The sequence below is a fragment of the Felis catus genome, chromosome B1 (genome assembly GCF_018350175.1).
Source record: "Felis catus isolate Fca126 chromosome B1, F.catus_Fca126_mat1.0, whole genome shotgun sequence".
In the NCBI taxonomy this organism is placed as follows: Eukaryota; Metazoa; Chordata; class Mammalia; order Carnivora; family Felidae; genus Felis; species Felis catus.
The window spans coordinates 128,928,139-128,944,736 of NC_058371.1; the positions used below are offsets into that span (position 1 = coordinate 128,928,139).

The 16,598-nt window shown below is 33.3% G+C and overlaps 1 pseudogene; it reads left to right on the forward strand.

The window, feature by feature from the left end:
- Positions 1-1,376: 1,376 nt before the first annotated feature.
- Positions 1,377-16,598, forward strand: part of LOC101090688 — an 84,356-nt pseudogene continuing 69,134 nt past the window's right edge.

A 16,598-nucleotide genomic window follows, 5' to 3' on the forward strand; every position in this document is an offset into this window, starting at 1 on the left:
TTTTATGTCTAACAAAATGAACATCAAAGAGTGAAAAGACAAAATAAAAATTATTTAAGAAATTCAAGAACTGAGGATGTTTAGCATTCAAGAACAAATTCTATATTTTAAAAGAATAATTTATAGATATAGTTATAATCACACACACACACGCACACACACACACACACACACACACACACACACACACACACACACACACCCAGTATGAGAAAAGGCATCAGTAAAGCATATAATCAGTCCTGATTATTGAAATAGTTGTGAAGCTTAATATAATTAAGGATTTATTTCTAGGAAAAAGGTATAATAGCAAATAAAATTGATGAAAACTAGGAATTTAAACTCTAGATAAAAGGAACAAGATATTCTGATGTGCTATAAGTCCTGTCTCATTTAGGATGAAGATGATATTGATACTGTAATAAACAAGCAGTCTTAATATAGCTACTGCACATTTCAGGTTGTCTACCAAATAAAAGTAATAGGAATAGCTTTCAAAATGCTAAAATTAAAAAAAAAGTAAAGATGAGAGAAGAAAGATATATGAAAAAGGTAATAAAGAATAAATAACAACAACAAAAACCCAACATGATAGTGTTATTAGAAAAAAAATAGTATTTATTAAATTGAAATGGGATACATTTCCCTTATAAGATAGTTATTTTGGGTAAACAAAGTTAAATGTAAAATATACCAAATGGGGAGTAATGTCAGTAAGGTGGCCAGAGAAGACATGTCTCACGTGTATCCCCGTTCAGGAAAAATCTGATATATATCCATGGACAAAGTGCCTTTGTGGCCACTTTGGGATCTAGGTAGGAGCTTATAAAACTCCAGTGGAGTCTAAGACCAAGTAGAGTCATTTTGAGAAAGCAGGTTCACACCCTGGCAGCTGACTCACCTACCCTGGTCTTGCTACATACCTTAAAATAGCTCTACACCCCTAAAAACATGTCTTTGGCATTGGATGCTTCACTAGCATCATACATCAATGGACTTGGGAGGAGTCATTGACGAACAGGCATATAGAACTTGATCTTGGCTGTGGACCCTGAAGTTCCCTATGAATTGGCTCCAGCCCACTTTGCTGAGGAACCCCTGGGAGATAAGCCTACCAAACTTAGACTATAAATTTTGAAAGGCCTCTATAACTGAGCTCCAGCTCATGCTACCGCTGTCAGTGAAGAGTCCTACTGGAACAGAGACCCAGCAGGAGACAGTTTTGTCTTTGCCTACCAGTGATCCTGAAAAGGCTCTATATTTGGCTCTGGTTCCTCTAGCCATAGTCAGGGAGCAGTCTAGCCTACCCAGGGACCTGGTGGGAGACACGCCCATTTGTATTTCCAGAGTCAGATCGGCAGACCTCAGTCTTGGCTATGGGGCCTGAAACAGCCCTGGAATTCAGTTCTACCATCTCTCAGCCACAATCTAGGATCAGTCTTGCCCACCTAGGAAATAAGCGACAAGGCAGGAGACTTCTCAGGGACCTGACGGGAGCTAAACCTGTCCATGAATGTGGTACTAGGCAGGCTGGCTAAAAATCCAACTATGGACTGTGCTTCCCTACTGAACAAGGTAGTAGAGCTATTCCTATTCACCAGGGATCAGAGAGGATGCACATCTACCAGTGCCTATGGTTAGCAAGCGTACCAGCTGTGGACCCACGGCAGACCCAGTCATAGCTTCAATGAATGTGTAAGAAAGATGTGCTATGTATGTACAACAGTATATTACTCAGGAATAAAAAAGAATGAAGTCTTGCCCTTTGTAACAACATGGGTGGAGCTAGAGAGTATTTTGATAAGTGAAATAAGGTAGTAAGTGAAAGACAAATACCATACGATTTCACTTATGTGTGGAATTTAAGAAACAAAACAAATGAGCAAAGGGGAAAAAAGAGAGGGATGAAAATCAGGAAACAGATTCTTGACTATATAGAATAAACTGAGGGTGACCATAGAGGAGGTGAGTGGGGGGTAGGAGTAAAATAGGTGCTGGGGATTGAGGAGTGCACTTGCTGTGACAAGCACTGGATGTTGTATGGAAATGCTGAATCACTACATTACATACATGACTCTTATATTGTACTTTATGTTAACTAACTGGAATTTAAATGAAAACTTCAAAAGAAATGGAAAGGTAAAAGACATTTCCAGAAAACAAAACTTACGGGAGTTTTATCACCAGTAGACGTGCCTTACAAAAATGCTAAAAGGAGATCTTTAATGTGAAATGAAAAACAAACAACCAAAAAACCTAACAATATGAAAACATATAAAAGTATAAAACTCAGTGCCAAAAGTGAATATATAGTTAAATTAAGAATATTCCGATACTGTAATTATGATGTATAAATGACTTTAATCTCAAGTATAAAAGTTAATATTAAAAGCAACTATAGCTACAATAACTTGTTAATTGATGCACAGTTTAAAATTATAAAGAATGACATCGACCACAAAAAGTGTGAGAAGTAGAACTGTATAATAATAAAGGAGTCAATTCATCAAGAGGCTATAATGATTGCAAATATACACACATCTAATATTGGAGCACCTAGATATTTAAAGCATATATTAACAGAACTGAAGAGAGACATGGTATATGATAATAAAAGGTGACGTCAATATCCCATTTTCAACATTACCTAAATTGCCCACATAGAAAATCAATAAGGAAGCATTGGGCTTAAACTAGACTTCAGACTAAATGGACTTAACAGGCATATGCAGAATATTCCCATCCAACAGTATCAGAAATACACATTCTTCTCAGGCATATGCAGACTATTTTCTAGGATAGATCATATGTGAACCACAAAGGAAGTCTTAATAAATATAAAGGGATTTAAATCATTCCAAATATCTTTCACAATCATTATAGTATGAAATTAGAAATAAATAGAAGAAGAAAAATAGAAAAAATTCACAAATGCATGAAATTAAACAATACTTTAATGAACACAATAGGTTAAAGAAAAAATGAAAAGAGAAATCAGCCACAATCCTGAGACAAATGAGAACAAAACACAACATACTAAAACCTATGGGATGCAATAAAAGTATTTCTAAGAGGGAAACATGTAGAATTAAATGGCTACATTAAGAGAAGATCTCAAACAACTAACTTTACACTTGAAGGAATTAGAAAAGAACAATTAAAAAACCAAAGTTAGCAGAAGGAGAGGAATAATAAAGATTAGAAGAGAAATAAATAAAACTAGAAAAACAATAGAAAAAATAAATGAAGCAGAGTTGCTTTTTTGAAAAGATAACAAAATTGATAAACTTTTAGAAAGAGATTACACAATCAACATTACAAAGGAAAGGGGAAACACTGTAATTGACAACACAGAAAACAAAGGGTCCTAGGAGGCTACTCTGAACAATTATACACCAACAAACTGGACAACCTAGAAAAAATTGATAAATTTTAGAAATATATAATCATGGCAAGTGATAAAATCTGAATGAGCCAATAATGAATATGGAGATGGAATCATTAATCAAAAACCTCCCAATGAAGAAATGCTTAGGCCCAGATGGTTTCATTGGTGAATTCTACCAAATAGTTAAAGAATGAACTATTAAGCCGTTCATCCACAAAAATTTATTAAAATCCATAAAAATCCATAAAAATTTATTTATTATTTAATTTATTAAGCTTATTAAGTTCATCCACAAAAATATGTGGATGAACTATAAATGTACATTAAGTGAAAGAAGGCAGCTTAAAATGCCCACACATTATAATTTCAATTGTTTGACAATATGCTAAAAACAAAATTATAAAGGTTATATAACTATCAGTGTTTAGAGAGAGTGGTGAAAGCACAAAGAAAATTATATGGTAAGGAAACTAATGTGTATGATATTGTAATGGTGAATACATGACATCATGTGTTAGTCAAAATCCACAGAACTTGAGAGTTTGAAAACAAACCTAAGCGTACGTAAATTAAAAGAATATGCTTATGTCTAGAAGATTGAGGGATTCCAAAATAGAATGCAGTATAGTACAAAATGACTTAACTGTGTTATAAATGTATGAAACAACCTCACTCAAAGGAGAATGGGGGAAAATGATGCTAACCTAAGTAATTTTGGAGATGAATGTAGTCTGTAAAGAGTAAAGGCAAAAAAACCTGTGCACAAGAATTGTAATCTTTTTGATAGCTCCCATGGGGAGTGGCTTACAATTCTGATAGTACTATATTTATATATTAGATCTAGCAATTAAGTATATGGAATGACAGATGATGGAAACCAGATTTCCCACTGTTGAAGTAGAGGATAACAGATAAGCAAGCAGAACAGCCTAGAATGATTCATGTAGTAATAATGTATAGTAGTTATAGACATTAGTATGAATTCTACATCAGCTTAATAGAGCCACAATATATATACAAATATTTCTAGATGTGTGTATATATATGTCTGGCTTAGTATGCACACATATATTTCTTTCCTCTGTTAATCAAGAGGGCCTAGAAACAATGAAATCCTAGTAGTTACAAGCACACCTAGCACTCAGATCTTGCTTTTCTTGGGGTGAGGGTGGGGGAGGGGAAACTTCCTTAATTTATGGGACTATAAATTACTCCAGGCATACCTTTTTAATTCCTTTCTGAATACTAGAATTGTCTCTTTTGCCCAGGTTCTTTTTCATGGAGAAGGATTTTAGAAACCAAGAAAACCACAATGATGGTGGTATGACAAAGATATACATGAGCCAATTCAAAGAGCCCTCAATTATCAAAACTGGAATATCTGAGCAACAATGTCAATAAAATATCACATTTTAACCCAAAATATAAATTAAGTACCTATCAGTTCATGCTAATAAAAATAAATAAGGAAGAAGAGACAGATCTTCCATTTCCAAATAATTTGTATTGAAAATTCTGTCCTCAAGTTGGTGGCAGGTAACTAAACACTCCTTAAGTGTGGACTGTACATACTGCCTTCCTCCAAAGGGGAAAAATTAGTACTTTTACATTGAAGAAAATTAAACGCTACATCAGCATGATAATCAAGGTTTACATGAACAATAAGTCACATTGACACACATGATATGTAATGATGGAGATAGCACTTTCTGTAGTCATCCTCTCAATAATGTATAACCTCATTCTAATCATGAGAGAAACATCAGACAAATCTCAATTAAGAGACCTACAAAATATGTGATCAATATTTCTTAAAACTGTCAAGGTCGTTAAAATCTCACAAAGTCTAAAAAACTGGCAGAGTCAAGAGGAGCTTAAGAAAACATGACTACCATACGTCCAGTGTTATCCTAGATGGGATCCTGAAGAAAACAAACAAAAAGACGTTTGATAAACTAAGGACATTTGAATAAAGTTTGGACTTTAATAATTTATCAATATTTTCATTAATTGTAAGAAATATACTATTGAGGCTAATAATGGGGGAAGTTGGGTGTGATACATAGGGAACACTGTGCTGTCTTCAGAATTTTTCTGTAAATCTAAAATTGTTTCTATAAATCTAAAATTTTCTGTAAATCTAAAAATCTATAAGATAAAAAGAAAATAAAAAAATAAAAGCACTTCTTTTGATATACCTGTGGGAACAGTCATCAAAAAAAAAATCCTTAAATAAGTTGATGTGAAACAGAAAATATTGGATATATATAATCTAAACATTTAATTGGAGAAGCTAGTATAATAACAACTAGTATAATTTCTACTGTAGGAAGTAGAAATTAATAAAGATGAAAGCTTAAATTAATTTACAATTAAACCAAGAAAAATAGATTTTGTAAGTAGGTCTAAAAGTTTTGTTTTGTTTTGTTTTGTTTTCTTTCAGGGCTGCCTCGGTGGCTTAGTTGGTTAAGCATCTGACTTTTGATTTTGGCTCAGATCATGATCTCACAATTGTGAGACTGAGCCCAGCGTCAGGCTCTGCCCTGGGATTCTCTCCCTCCCTCTCTCTCTGCCTATCCCCTACTCACACTCTCTTGATCTCTCTCAAAATAAATAAACATTAAAAAAATAGAAGTTGTTTTTTTGAAATAAATAGTGAAAGAGTAAGAAAAAATGGCAATTCTTTATAAAGGAAAAATGAACATAAACATAATTAAAAGTATATATGGAAATAAGAATGCAACAATATATGGAAAAAAATTCTACATGTTTTAAGAAAGCTTGAGATCATATAGAAAATTTGTATCGACCTATATAACAAAACCATAAAAACATAAAGATGGGCAAGATCACCCTCCCCCAAAATGCCAACTATAATTTTCCTGTATTAACTCCACATAATATTTAATAGCTCAATATAATATTATTCTGTTTAAAATATGAGTGATCAATTAATAAAATGAAATATTTTGTGATTCATCATAGCAAAAAAAAACCCAGCAGCCTAACATGTATAAGCTAACTTTGTACATGAACATAGATACTATTTTAGTTTCCTGTGGCTACTGTAACCAATTAAACAAATTTGTTCTTGCCGCATTCAGCCCCTGGGGGCTACAGGCATGGTGCATGTCCCCCTTCCATCTTCAAAGCCAACCATGACCAGTCATGTCTCACATTGCATCACTCTGACTCTAACTCTTCTGTCTTCCTCTTGCACATTTCAAGGATTATAGCGCCCTTCCACCATAAAAGAAAATCTCCTTATATTAACTAACATCAACTGATAGCAACCTTAACTCCATCTGTAACCTTCATTCCCTCTTGCTATGCAACCTAACATTCTCATAGGGTCTGGGAATAGAATGTGGACACTTTGGTAGGGAGGGGGAATATATGCCTACCACGTATAGCAATAGCAATGGAGACATATTAAATTTGGTGACTGTTCTAAATCCTTTACACAGTGCATTGGATCAGAGTGGGAATTCTGAAGTGAGAGTTTGTGGAAGCCCAGCCACCTACTGTGGCCATTAGCTCTGAAACCTCAGGTGAATTTGGAATTTGTGATTCAGTTTGTTTGTGAAACAAGAATAATGAGTGTCTAACGCACACAAATGTTGAAGAGATTAAATGACTAATGCATGGAAATAAACAAAAGCCTGTCAAATTGTACTCCTAAAGCATTCCTCAGAAATGTCAGATTCTTAATTTTTCTCAGTGTTATTTTGTTCATAGATACCCAGATAGCTCACATATCATTAAGTTATATATCTTCTCCTGATCACCATATTAAAATTCCAAACCTCATGTTCCCAGCATTCTAGTCATATGCTGGAGCCAACTTATTACAGGCTTATGATAGTTGATCATTAATATTTTCGAAAATTTCTGGGTTGGTTGATATCACACTGGTAGCTTAAAATTGGTGGGAACATTTACTCCATGGAAATTAGAAAGTACTACAAAGTAGGATTTTTTTTTTCCAGTGGTGGTTTTTAAACATTTGCCAGCACACGACTACCAATTCCTTTTATTTCTCTATTTTTTCACAGTATTTATGAGCTTCTAAAATACATGTTGATATTCTTATTTTTGTGTTATTATTTATTGTCTGTCTTCCCTATTATAATCTAAACACAAGGGTAGACATTTTTACTTTGTTCACTAGTGTTATCTCTCTTTTGCATCTGTACTTAGAAAACTGCTGATACCTAGAAGTCACTCAATAATACAGGTGGAATAAATGAGTCGTAAACAATATAAACTGTTTCATTGCAGAAACAAACAAGTGTCCCCAAAACAAAGACTATATTTCTCAGATTCCTTTGAAGTTAATCATGGTCCATCTTCTCATTATTTGATCGTCTTCTGGCCAATAGGAGGTAACCAGAAGGTGTTCAACTCGTTCACTATGACCTTGATAGGGAAGGGATGAACCTACAAACAATTTAGAATACAACAATAATCTTGTGGCATCAGACCATTCGTTTGGGGCAGCACTGTACAAATGTCAGTGTGAAACATATAATGGGGACCAGATCCCTGATACAGAGATACTTCAATAAGAGTCCTGGACTGATCCTGAGTTGATTGTTTAAGATGTAAATAAAACTCCCTCTTGTTTAAGCCAGTGCTTCATACTATTTTTGACATATGGCAGAGTTAGAAAATACTATCTGTACAATTTTTCTGGTTAAGTAGATGAAGTAATAGGCCCGGTGGTTCCTACTACCAGTGGCATACAAGTGCCCCATGGCACAACTATTACAATGCTCCGCTTAATGTCAGTGTTACTTGATCTTTGTTACAGTAGCTAGTCTGTATTTTAATTAATATAGAAAATCATCTACTTTGTTGGTTAGTTTATTTGATCAAATTAAATGAATTGCAACTACTCCCTTTGTTATTTTATAATAATATTGGATTATAAATTAGAGGATTTAGATGGCTGTCCATACTAGCTTTCTTCTATGTTAGGCTATTTGTACTTGCTGATTCTTCTTTCTGTAATATGATCATAGTACTCTCTTTCCCGGTAAATTTCTTCAAAGAGGTTTAAGTTCAAATATAATTTACTTAAGAAAGCCTTCCCCAAACTCTCAGGCGAGATAATTTTCTCCCAATTTTATACATGTGCGCTTGTGCGCTTGTGCGCTTGTGCGCGCGCACGCACGCACACACACACACACACACACACACACACTTTAGTGCTATTTTTTGCCAGCTTATTTAAAATAACTTTGTGTCATTGATTAGTGTGTTTCTATTTAAAGGCTAAAAATAAGCATGTCTGTTTTTCTATTTCCTGGTACCTGATAAGCATTCAAATAATATTATTTAAAAAATGAATCAGCAAAATATTATGTCTGAAACTATTTTTTAAATTACAAAATGGGACAATAAGATAATATCTGCCATGGTAAGTTTGAAGTGTTTTTATGAGCATGAACTCAGTTGAAAGATTTTATGGAACTTTGATAATAATATAGTACTAATAAATATGTATAATTAAATGAATTATGAACTTTGTTTCATGTGATACATTACTAGGTAACATAAGCCTTGTATGTTTTAATTTCATTAAATGATTTAATTTTGCTTACTCGTATGCCCATTGGAAATGTTTAACAATAAAGTAGATAATTTTGTTTTCCTTTATTTCTAATTTTTAAAAAATATGCGGTTATATTTTTCATTTATATATAATTTTGTTATTTGTAGTCAAAACAAGGTTTTGAGTTTGACACAATACTAAATGAAGATAAGGTGGAGCTATTGGCCTTTTATAAGTCTCCAATGACAACTTATAATTTTTGGTAAACAAGATAAACAATTTTAAGAATTAGTGAAAAGCTTTGGAATGTAATAATTCCCCATAAACCAGCATTTTGGAGCTAAGTATGTGTAGATCTCATTCCAGATGGTGACCTTTAATTTAAAACTTTCTGGGTTTATGCAATTTGAGCTCCTGAGAATTGCTGTCTACCAGCTGGTTGCAAGGCACCATTACAGAGTTAAAGGCAATCTAACTTCATTTATTACAGTTCCTAGAACTCATTTACACACACTTTTATTTATCTTGCCAGTTGCCAGGTATTTCATTAGTGTTTACTTTGTTCTAAATACTGGATACATAGCAGTGAATTACAGTGTCTGGGTTTTCAGAGTGCTTAAAATCTAGTGTGGAAGACTCACAATAAACACATGAAATGAATATATAACATAAACATAATAACTCAAGAAGTAGTTCTATGAACAAAATTAAATAGGAAAGAGAGGGATATTGGAGTAATATTTCTGCAAATATTCAAATGCAGCAGCTGCATGAAGTTCTAGGTAAATGCATTTTAGTATATATTAAATAGCCATTAAATAATTGCTAAAGGAGAATATGCACATAAACTGCATAGAGCAATGATTGTGCAAAGATATGGATAGATAGGAAGGAGCAAGTTATGTTCATTAGGGGATATTGTGATTTTTGGAGTCCAATAGAAAGTGATTCAAATAACACTGTAATCTCAATTTCTTCTGTAAAATAAGAATAAGAGCAATATTCATACTATTATTGTGAGCCTTTAAGCGTTTTATGTATATAAACAGAATAACTTGCATATGCTAGGAACTGTTTATGAATATTATCTCTCTTTCCTTTTCTTTGGGGCTTACTGTAGTAAAATATCTCACATGGTACAAATATTGAATTTTTTCTCAAGGGAAAATATGAAAAACATAAATTAATTTCTGATGCCTGATTTTTAATACCTTAAACATGATAAATTACAAGGAATTTTCTTCTCAAACTGTATAAAAATATTTTTTGAGGTGGTGCTTGTTTTTTGGTTTTTCAATCTTCCTATGTTTTCCCTCTGGGTTCCAAATTTTTGAGTAGTACACTTAAACTTAAAATAAGGAAATCATACACTGCTTTATTCAATCCATGAGAACAGGGCTATATGGTTTTAAATTGGTCCCACTGGAACTAATAATACAGTCATTGGGGAGTGTGCTACCAAAAACAAGAAAAGTTATTCTTTGGTCATAGCTATGATTCTAGGCAACCTGTTTATGTCTAGCATGCTTAGTAAGAATATTGCAGCTATATATGGATAGATAGATATAGATATAGATATAGATATAGATATAGATATAGATATAGATATAGATATAGATATACCTGTAAAATAATGGTTGTTAAATAATGATTAATAATGATTAATAATACCTATGGATAAACTTACAATATAATTAAATGTCTCCTAGTTTATATTTAGTAATTTAATTACATACATAGAAAGGAATACTGGAAGTGTGTGTGTGTGTGTGTGTGTGTGTGTGTGTGTGTGTGTGTGTATACATAAAAATATGGAGATAGAGATATAGGGTAAAGATAAGTATATGTAAGACCATACATTTGCACACAAATGTAACATAAACACACCAATACTAGTAGTTTAGACATATGAATGCATTTGCTGTTTTAGCAGAACATTAGTCAATATTCTGTTAGTTTTCAGTGTAGGTAAAATATGAGAATTTTAGCCTTGTACAATGATTCTCTGGATGATATAACCTACAAATAAACTGGTACATATGAAGACATTTTAGAAAACCTGGAAGAGCAAAACCAAATATAACTATTCTAATAGTGTAGGCATCTACATTCATGTTGAGATTTGTGGTCAATACTTTAAAAATTCACAATGTGTAATCATGCTTTTCTAATAGTAATAGCTTTTTCTTTCCTCTTCAGAGAAAGTAATGATTTTTCAAAATTAGAATGGAAGGAAACCTAAAAAACAAAAACTTTCAGATTTAGTACTGCAACAATGGCTTACTTTGCCAGATGTTTCCTGGATAAGGGCTAAAGCAATCAAATACGCAGTTTAGAAGACTGATGCCTCACTGTAGAAATGCCATTGTATCCCACATAGAAAAATGTCTTGTCTGTTTCTATGATCAAAGCTCCTGATCATGGTTGATATCTGATTATAGAGAGATATGTATCACACAAACTAAACTATAATGAGAATTAAGTATAGTAAAGAAATTGACATATTATTTACAAAGGAAAGGAATCTACGATGAAGGTGAAATCAGTACTTTTTCAACTGTGGTATGACATATGCTTATCACAGCTCAGGGGTAAAAAGGCACACTTTATTAGAAACTGACAGGCATGAAAGGATGCACTATTAGTACACCAGAGTCATGCAGAGTTGATGTCCTTGTTCTGAAGAAACTTTGTCCATCAGACATTTGGTATCTGATATCTACAGTGAATTAAGGATAAATTTAATTTTTCAAAATTAGTGCTACTTAAATTTTTAAATGGAAAATTTGTAAATTGACAAACAATTATTTTAGGCTTAATTTTTGCCACATGTGAATTCATGAAAGAGCATCAGTTTTAATGCCCACACACAAAGACATAGACACATATTTTTTGCTTTTTTTAAGGAACAAAACTCAAATCCTCATTAGAAATGAAAGAGATTTTTTAATAAAATCCAAGAGAGGCGCTTCATCTACCGTAGTATTGTGTACTTGTGTTGAATTTAAATCAGCTGTTCAAATATAAATTGAATGATTTAATAAAAATCATTAAGAATATGAGATAAAAATGAATTATAAGAAAACTGGAAAAAATAATGTGTTAATGACAAAATTTCCATATTCACATTATGTTGTTAATGTCAGTAGTGATTGCCTTCACTGTTCTTTTTACATCACTCTTTGCTATTCTCCTTCATATCATAGTTGCAACACCGTACATTATAACTTTTAACCAAAGTAACTAACTTGTCTTTCAAAAAATAACCTGTCAGCTAGTTATTTGAGAGCTAGCTGTCATACATAAACATTTTAGCAGAACTGCAAAGATCATAAGCCCACAAAATAAAGCCCTCTACAGCCACATACTTCCTTTTACGGTTTCTCAAATGGTAAAAATGAATAATTACAATACTAATCGTTTTTAACATAACCCAGATGTATAATTACAATTTTAAATAGAAGCAAACATATAGTATGACTATCTTGATGCCTGTGTTTCGCTGTGCTAAAGATTTGTGAACTACAACCCCCTCCTTCTAATACTCACACACACACACACTCAAAAAAATAATGAGGTATTAAAAATAATGAGGGACATCCACAAAAACAAACTTGTGGATATTCCTATGACTATTATTGTGCTTCACTCCATGTCCTAAAAGGCACATTCATAATCTTTTCTGAGCAGACTTCTCTCTACTTAGGTGTGTCAAGCTATCATTGAACAATTTGGTTGTAATTCACAGGTCTTTTTGTCTAGTTGAGAATGTCTATGTTAGAGTGTCTTAGATCTTTCAGACATTTTAATAAAAGTTAAGTGAATTTCTGTTTCATTTATTTATTTCTGCATGACAAATCACCCAAAACTTAATGCTTTAAGATAAAAATAATTTATCATTTCTCACAATTCTCTGCTTTGGTTGGGCTTGTGTGCTTGTTCTTCTGCATCATTTGGCTTATCTGGGGTCACTCATTGGGCTATAACTAGCTGGGGCCTGAATACACAAAATGACTCTACTTGCATGTTTCATGTCTAATCTGGGATGGCTGCAACAGTTGTGGCTTAGTATCTCTCTAACATAATAATTTGACTCCTTAGATGTTGACCTACAGTATCAAGACAGCAAAAGTAGAAGTTGTCCAACACCACATGGTCTTGGCCTGGAACTGGTGCATTATTACTTTCCTATATGCTATTGCTGAAATTAAGTCATAAGGCCAGCCCAGATTCAAGAGGAAAAAGGATACACCTCTTAAAGGAGTGGTATGAGGATATAGGAATGGGAGAATTGTTGGTGACCATCTCTGGATGTAATCTGTTACACTGATAAGCAGACCACACACACACACACACACACACACACACACACACACACAATTAACAAAACAGGGGTGCCTGGGTGGCTCAGCCGGTTAAGTGTCTGACTTTGGCTCAGGTCATGATCTCATGGTTTGTGAGTTTGAGCCCGACATCGGACTCTGTGCTGACAGCTTGGAGCCTGGAGCCTGCTTCGGATTCTGTGTCTCCTTCTCTGCCCCTCCGCAACTTGTGCTCTGTCTCTCTGTCTCTCAAAAAATAAATAAACGTAAAAAAAATTTAAAAAATTAAAAAAAACAGACTTTCAGTAGTATATCGTGTGACAACAAATAGGTCCCTGAAACTCAGTAGAAATCACTAAATGTTCAGAATGTACAATACAATTCCCAAAACGACTACCACCAATGGGGAAGCCATGTTAAAACTAGAATCCAAACTAAACTTGGCCAAAATAATAAAAAATAAATAAAAACAGAGAAACAGAAACAAAACAAAAACAAAACACAAAAACAAAAACAAAAACAAACAAAACAGAATCAGAGAGGCAGCAGAGGCAAAATTCTTTTTCTATTTGTGATTTACTCTAGAAACCAAGCAAAGACATGCCTGGACTTAAGCAGTCCATGAGGTATACATTTTTGGGCTACACAGTTTAATTGGCTCTACAAGATGAGTCCACTTGGACGCCTTACTGCCAAAGCACAATTTTTTAAAAGTTAAAAACTCTTACACAAATAGAATGATCATGTGTCAAAGATTTATTTAATTCATAAATGAGGAAAACAATAAAGTGGAAAGACTTCTTTTGTTCTTATAGTTTTTTCTTTATATAAATGAAGACACTATCTTAGGAAAGTTATTTGCTGAAAATCACATGGGCAGTAAGTGTTAGATGAGGGAATAAGATCTAGGACAAAGTCTCATTTTACTACACAGTCCCCTAAGTGAGATAATTCCATTCTTTAAAAACTTATTAAATAGTCTGCATGGTATTTAGCTGAGATCATCAGGTCTATAACTTCTAATTTTTGATCCTGAATAGCTTGGTAATATTATTATGCCTTCCTTGTGTATCATGTTTTATTAACATATGTTATGTGTTCACTAAACTTTCTGTAAGATACATCATATTTTTTATTTGCATTAATTTTTGTATCAGCTATATTCATTAGATCTTATTATTTGTAAGGTACTATGTTAAAGTTACATTGACTTTTTATGGCAGCAAAGTTTATGTATATGAATAGTGTTATTATTTTTCAAATAATGTGTGTCAGTCAGAATTTTTGATTGCAAACAAAAATTGGCTCTGTATAATTCAAGAATAAAAGAGAATTATTGAAGGATTATTTGATAATTCAATAATTCATGGAAAGCCATATGGGAGCAGGAGCAACACCTAAGACCCAGCCACAGAAATACCTTGGTCAGAATGGGAATTAGCTGTTGTTGTTAACAGTAAATATTCTGGTACTGTATACACTGATGCTAGGGAATATGTTAAAATTTTAAATGAATATCCATTTGTTCATATAGGATTGCATAACTTGCTCAAGATTCACAATACTGAGTTGAAGCAACTACTGTCAAGCTCTATCAGATGTTTACTCCCTAAGTGCCAGGAGATATATAACACATTCAACTTTTGTAATGGGAGGCAGAAGTCTCAATAGAATTTTTTCCCCTCTATAGAAAGGGAGAGTAAATGACTTTTAGACAAAAAAATGTCCACCTTTCTGGGGGGCTAACATTTATTCATATATATTCTCTTTCACAATTACATCTTAAACTAACAACAAAAATAACAGCAAAACACAAGGTTCCCATAAAACACAATGCAAACATCCCTTCCAAAGAGAGCTAAAGAAGTGAATTCCCCTGTCCAGCTACAAGTCTAGGTATAGCTGGACATCTCCTCTAGTTAAAGTTGAAATCATTTCTACATGCTATATAATTTACAGACTAACTTGTAAAGGAAACTACCATTAAATATTATTTTTGTGTAATATTGACAGAAAAATTTGTAAAAATATAGACATAATTATGACACAGTAACATGGAAGACTGATGAAAGAGTTTTCTTGTTTTTGCTTCTAGTCACAAGGCAAAAGCTCTAATTTATAATTCCCTTCATCATTGCCCATTGTATGTACTCTTTACTGGTTAGTAGTATCTTGTTGGCCAACATTCTTTTTCTGGTAACACAAGCCCAACCTTAATTCTGAGGGATGAGAACCATAAAAGTTTATAGTAAACTATGTAAATTTATAGTGCACTTCAAATAAAACTTATCACTCTATATAGAAATAAAACATTGTCTCCTGGGTAGATCTAAATATATGTTCACCAGATAGGATATCACATAGTTTTCTATCCAAACCACTATTTTTACAAGTCAGAAGACATTTTTGATGATTATACTCAAAGAACATCTGTAGACAGAGAGTCTCCTGAGCAATCTAGAATGCATTTGTATCCAATAAATAAGTCACTCCACGATTATATACTGCCTATCTGTAAGATACACGGTGTATTAGAAGACCTGAAACTCCTAAGGCATCAGACTCTGATCTACTGTTTTCTAGAAAATGAGAAATGTTTTGTCAGAGAACATGTGTTATGAGGCATTCAATATGCCCAAGGGTGGTGCTTCTAACTTGGGGATGAAAATTATGGGCAAAACTCATTTAAGAAATACAGTCTCATATTTCTTTCTAAACCTTGTCACTAAATGGCCAATCTTGTTCTTTCCATATCCCTGATTATCTGGGTCTTCTTGTCAAAATTTAGGCAGCAAGTATAAACCGGAATGTATCCTTACACTAAGCTATCCATCTTTCTGGTATAGGTGGATAAATTGGCCCAGTGGAAGACTGGCTCTCTCTACTGCTCTTAAGAGACATTCCTAAACAGGAAAGGCATATACCCTACATGATGATGGAGGCCTGTTTGGCAAGCCCGACCTTCTGGCAGACAAGGTGTATTAGATACTTCTTATTCAAGGGAAGAAGCACACATATGGCCATCTGTTGTGCCACTCTTTATTGGGACCCTGTAGGCCAGTCAAAATTATTTCTCAAACACAGACTTCTAAACCTATCCTTTTCTTTATCTCACATGCCAATCTAGTGAAAAAATATTTTGCTATAGGAATGACCATTTTTGCATCTTGCAATGCTTTTATAGTGATAGTAATATTATATTTTCCTACGATTGTGGTATTGCTTTTAGTTTACTATTTTTTAATATGAAATTTATTGTAAAATTGTTTACTTTTTTTGTACAGATAGGGAGTTCTAAATGCCCTCATGTGTCTTTTTCTCTCATAATTCA